We start from the raw sequence: 6000 nt of genomic DNA, 5'->3' as shown, positions 1-6000 counted from the left end.
TTTATAATGACGATTATTGTTGTCATGTAGGTCGCTCAGTCAGACAGTCAGCAGAGCCCCTCGACGTGTGCCCGGCCTCCTCACCCTAGTAACACTGCATTCCCATATTCCATTCTCCATCGTTTACTGCTACCTCTCACTCAATCGAGACGCCTTTTCGAAATGACTCTCGCCAGTAGCCGCAAGCACAAAATCCAGCGACTGGAGAGCATTGCTCGCATCTTACACATGGGCAGGTAGCGCCAGCCACGCCATCAGTAGTGGCCGTCCAGATGAACTATATTCTGGGAATGAATGACACTTCCAGCGTAGATCGCGGCATATTGAAGATGCCGCACAATTGTACGCTTATTGCTGCCGGGGCATCCGGCTGTACGTGTATTCTTCGTACGCCGCATCATAAACCAGCCATATATATATGCTCATTGTCTCCGGCCATGTACGATGCGAAATGACTGCGTATAAGTCATGCCTAGGGTTGCCGCTGTGTCAATTGAAGCACTTATTGTTGTCGTGCTTGTGGTTGTGGTAGAAACGCATACTTGTAACCTAGCTAGTCATCCTCTCCATCATCGTTGTCGCCATCATCGATGCAAAACAAGGCGGGATGCGGGAATTGATGGCATCGGCAATTAAAATGTACTATACTAACTATTATGCGAGTAATGGCCGCCGATGACGGACGCAGATGATTTTTTCCAAATACGGAATTGAGAGTCAATAAGTTGCCGTCTGTACCTATTCCTGTCGTGAGTGTAATACTCTGAACCCACCAAAAAAAAGATTGCAGGACGGACCGGGTGCGTCGGCCTGAACAATAGACGCCTCTGCGCCATTCAAGTTCCTAGATGCATTAAAGATCCCATCATGATTCTGGTTGCGAGGCATCGGGGGTAAGAGTATCATTTGACAAAGATTTCCTCTCAAAATACGAAATACAAAAATAGCTTTGTTACATTGGCTAGACTATCTCGAACTGCAAAGTCAAGAGCCTTTGCATGCTAGTGCTTTAATGGTTGGAAGATAGCTACATCTAGTGGTTGTAAAATATGCGTAAGATGTGGTGGCACTGCGAAAGTTACGATATACTTTTCTGGACAGAAGACGATAAAAATCAATTCTATGACGTGATCCACGGCTATCTAAAATTAGTAGGCGTTTGCTGCTAATTGAAGTTGCATAACGATTGAAGCGTTAATCCTCTGAAGGCTATAATAGTCATTTGAATAGCCACTGCCTGTTAGAGCAATAACTGTATTATTATGAAGCTCTCGTATATTGTACCAATGTAATATATAAGCAAAGCTGACCAAATAGATGTGCTCTTTTTACATTTACTACAATAAATTGATACTTAACCATTCCAACTCGAAAGCCAGTTCCATCCATATTCCAGGTATCTGCAGGTGGGATACCTTCCTTTTCAATTACCAGTTGTAGCTGTTGAAAATAAGCGGTAACTCTATCTATATCCTCAGAGGCTTCATAGTTTGAATTAAGCTCTTTTGGTGTTGCTTTCGAGATCGATGACGTTAAATAAATCTTGCATTCCAGTTCTGTTTAACAGTTATAGCTGGAGCTATTGAATTTAGAAATGCCCGCTCTTGTATTATCTAATTTGCAGCATCTGCAATAAAATCTGGCCGTACTGAAAAGTTCCTAGCATCAAGCCTATCGATATATTGATATAATGCTTTCTCTTCTGGTCGAGTTAATTGCGCCTAGAACGCTGCTTTTGGACCAATGCCTGACAATTGCCTTTGCAAGCGAAAGCGAGAAATATTAAATTGTCGGGCGACTGTAGTAAAGTTTTATTGGGAAATGCAATGAGACAATCTATAGCGTTTTGTAAATGTAACTTTCTACTATATTCTTAAGATTATTGCAATTTAAGATAGTTCAGTAAAAATTTATGCGTTCGTGTGATGCGAGTGTTGTGGCGGTAAGCACCATCAAAGGTGGTGCGAGGTAATAATCCAAGGGCCAGAAATGCGGGGCGTGGCACGAGTTGGTAGCACAGGCTGGCCACTATGTCTTCTAGCTCAAAAAAGATATTGTTTGTAAGTGACGAATTATGAAACTAGTCCGGAGTGGGCTCTTTAAGAATTCTAAATCATACGAGCAGTAAAGGTGCATTTTTTAGTGCTGACTGATTGCAGCTGATCTAAACCCCAGCACAAATGCTCGCCCGCACATGCATACCCACATATGCCAGTTCGTCGTATGGTTGTCTATGGTGGGTGCGTTATTGCCCACCCTCGTAGACCCTGATCAGCATAATACGCTGGTTCTCGGATAAGGTAGGGAAGTCGAGAAAATCTTGTTGGTTGGCCTGGGAGGATGAATTGCTAGGGAATAGGTAGCTTATAGAGGTCTGAATAGCGGCACCGATCGATAGGCAACGGCCACTCGGCATTGATGGACATATTTAGCTACTTATCACAGAAGTAACCTGCAGAAATAAACTTCTGTACTTAAGGAATACGAGTGGTGCCACCCACTGGTCCATAGTTTAATTTAGCGCAAGGCTTATTATTGAAATGCGCAGGTAAAGCCAAGGATAGCCTCTTGCATATATCGCAGACCGTTCATATAACAGCTCACATATACCCAATAAACGATATCTGGAGCCAAGAGAAATAGGGTTGAGAAGCATTAGTACCAACGTAGTATCTAAATATATTACGAAGGTATTTGCTTCTTTTACTCCTCTGAAGCTCCTATATGTACTATTTACTATATACATACAATTATGAAGCAACAAACTCCAATCCTTAGTATCCTGAGTCTTCTTGCTGGAGTTCTCGGCCTTGCTCGAGGAGATGACTCTAATAAGAATGCTTACGGTTCGATGGTAGTTGTTGAGGAAATACTGTACCAGTATAGCTGTATGGGCACTAGTCTTACCGGGCCCTCGGAAAGCAGCAAGACGAGGTATATTCCCCTGATTCCTATTCGATAAGTCTGCTACATCTAGCAAAAGAGTATCCTGTTAACACAATGAAACAGGACATATACTAAAACGGACCCCGGTCCGGTTAGTATATCGAGCGGCATGATAACTACAACAACAAGCGGGCTTGCGCCAGGTACCAGTACCATCCTGCCACCACCTGGTTGCAGTTCGAATTGCGTAACTACAGTAATTGTAACCGTCCCCGTTACAACCGGTATTTTTATACATACAACAACTGGTCAGACGCCCGGAACAACTACAATCCTACCATCGACTGGGTGCACTGAAGGCTGCGTAACAACTGTATTTATATACGTGACTTCGATCCCGAGTAGCGCCTCTACTAGTAGTTATGTAACGCATTTTACTGGCGGACCAACACCTGGTACTACTACAATTTCACCACCAGCTGGGTGTATTGCCAACTGCCTAACTACTATTATAATTACACAGACTGGCGGTACTATAACAGAAACTACTACTGGACAAACAGCTGGTACTACTACGATTCCGCCATCGGCAGGATGCACTGCCAACTGCCTAACTACTGTTCGAGTTATACAGACTGTCGGTACAATAACAGAAACAGTTCCTGGCCCAACACCTGGTACTACTACGATAACTCCAGCAGCTGGATGTACCGCCAACTGTTTTAATACAATTAGAATTTTAACGATTCCGACAAGCGTCTTTATAACGCAATTTACTGGCGGACCAACACCTGGTACTACTACAATTCCACCATCAGATGGGTGCAAAACCAACTGCCTATCTACTATTCGAATTACACAGACAGGTGGTACCATTACAGAAACTACAACTGGACAAACAGCTGGTACTACTACGATTCCGCCATCGGCTGGATGCACTGCCAACTGCCTGACTACTGTTCGAATTATACAGACTGTCGGCACAGTAACAGAAACAGTTCCTGGCCCAACACCTGGTACTACTACGATAACGCCAGCAGCTGGATGTACCGCCAACTGCTTTAATACAATTAGAATTTTAACAATTCCGACAAGCGTCTTTACAACGCAATTTACTGGCGGACCAACACCTGGTACTACTACAATTCCACCATCAGCTGGGTGCAAAAGCGACTGCCTTACTACTATTCGAATTACACAGACAGGTGGTACTATGACAGAAACTACTACTGGACAAACAGCTGGTACTACTACGATTCCGCCATCGGCAGGATGCACTGCCAACTGCCTAACTACTGTTCGAGTTATACAGACTGTCGGTACGGTAACAGAAACAGTTCCTGGCCCAACACCTGGTACTACTACGATAACGCCAGCAGCTGGATGTACCGCCAACTGCACTAATACAGTTAGAATTCTAACGATTCCGACAAGCGTCTTTATAACGCAATTTACTGGCGGACCAACACCTGGTACTACTACAATTCCACCATCAGATGGGTGCAAAACCAACTGCCTATCTACTATTCGAATTACACAGACAGGCGGTACTATGACAGAAACTACTACTGGAAAAACAGCTGGTACTACTACGATTCCGCCATCGGCTGGATGTACTGCCAACTGCCTAACTACTGTTCGAATTATACAGACTGTCGGGACAGTAACAGAAACAGTTCCTGGCCCAACGCCTAGTACTAGTACGATAACGCCAGCAGCTGGATGTACTGCTAACTGCACTATTACTATCAGAATTATAACGACTGGCGTCTTTGTTACAGAAAGTACCACTGGGCCATCAGCTGGTACCACTACGATTCCGCCATCAACTGGATGCACTACCAACTGCCTAAGTACCGTTAGAATTACAGAGGCTAGTGGAAATATAATGCCTACTACTACTAGATTAGCAGCTAGTAGCTCTTCAGCCAGTAGTAGCGTCTCAACAACAGTTTCTGTTCCGGAAGGAGCGTGTATACTGTCTACACTACAACCCTCATGTGCACCTAGCAAACCATCTGGATTTAAGTCATTCTACTATTCAAATGAGAACAGTGTTGCTGGCCTCGGTTCTGTAAGTGGACGCGGTCCAAACAGCTATCTTAACCAAACTCCAATTGCAGAACGGCTCACCAACAGGGTCTCATTCGGATCAATTGCATTATTCAGCGTCCCAGTAAAAACAGATAGCTTTGCATTTGTTTATCAAGGCTACTATGTACCACCGACGACTGGAATATATACGTTCTGTATAATTGTTGATAATGGGGCCTACTTTTTCCTTGGCGATGGGAGCGCGTTCGAGTGTGATACAGGTGTTATCAATCCGGCTTCGATACCACTTATGGAAAATTTCTATCCAAACCCGAAGAAATGTGTTACCAAGCACTTGACGGCCGGCTTTGCCTACCCCTTCCGCTACATTTACGGCCAGGTTGTAGCTGGACCGTATTATAACTACTTTACCGTTTCACTACCAGGCCAACCTGTTACTGAACCTAGTGAAGCTTCGCCTGATGATTTTAGTGGCCGCGCTTATCCACTCATCTGTGTTCCCGATGAGATAGTTACAACAACAGTACCTGGAAGCGTAGTCGGCACTCAAACAATTCCACCAGCATCAGACTGCACTCATCCCTGTACTACTAGTGTTATCGTTACGGAATTCCCTACGGGCGCTTGTGTGCTCGCTACCTTGCAACCCTCTCCTGCACCTAAGAAACCAACTGGATTTAATTTATACTACTATTCAAATGAAAATAGTGTTGCTGGCCTCGGTTCTGTAAGTGGACGCGGTCCAAACAGCTATCTTAGCCAAACTCCAATAGCAGAAACACTTATCAACAGAGTCTCGTTCGGATCAATTGCTTTATTCAACGTTCCAGTAAGTACAGATAGCTTTACATTTGTTTATCAGGGCTACTATGTACCACCAATGACTGGTATATATACGTTTTGTATAGTTGTTGATAATGGGGCTTTCTTTTTTATTGGCGATGGGAATGCGTTCGATTGTGATACAGGTGAAGTCAATCCGGCTTCGGTACCACTCTTGGAAAATTTCTACCCCAACCCGAAGAAATGTGTTACCAAGCACTTGACAGCCGGCTTTGC

The sequence above is a fragment of the Drechmeria coniospora genome, chromosome 01 (assembly GCF_001625195.1).
Source record: "Drechmeria coniospora strain ARSEF 6962 chromosome 01, whole genome shotgun sequence".
Classification (NCBI taxonomy): Eukaryota; Fungi; Ascomycota; class Sordariomycetes; order Hypocreales; family Ophiocordycipitaceae; genus Drechmeria; species Drechmeria coniospora.
The sequence above is the reverse complement of the archived record's forward strand: the minus strand, read 5'-3'. Positions refer to the sequence as shown.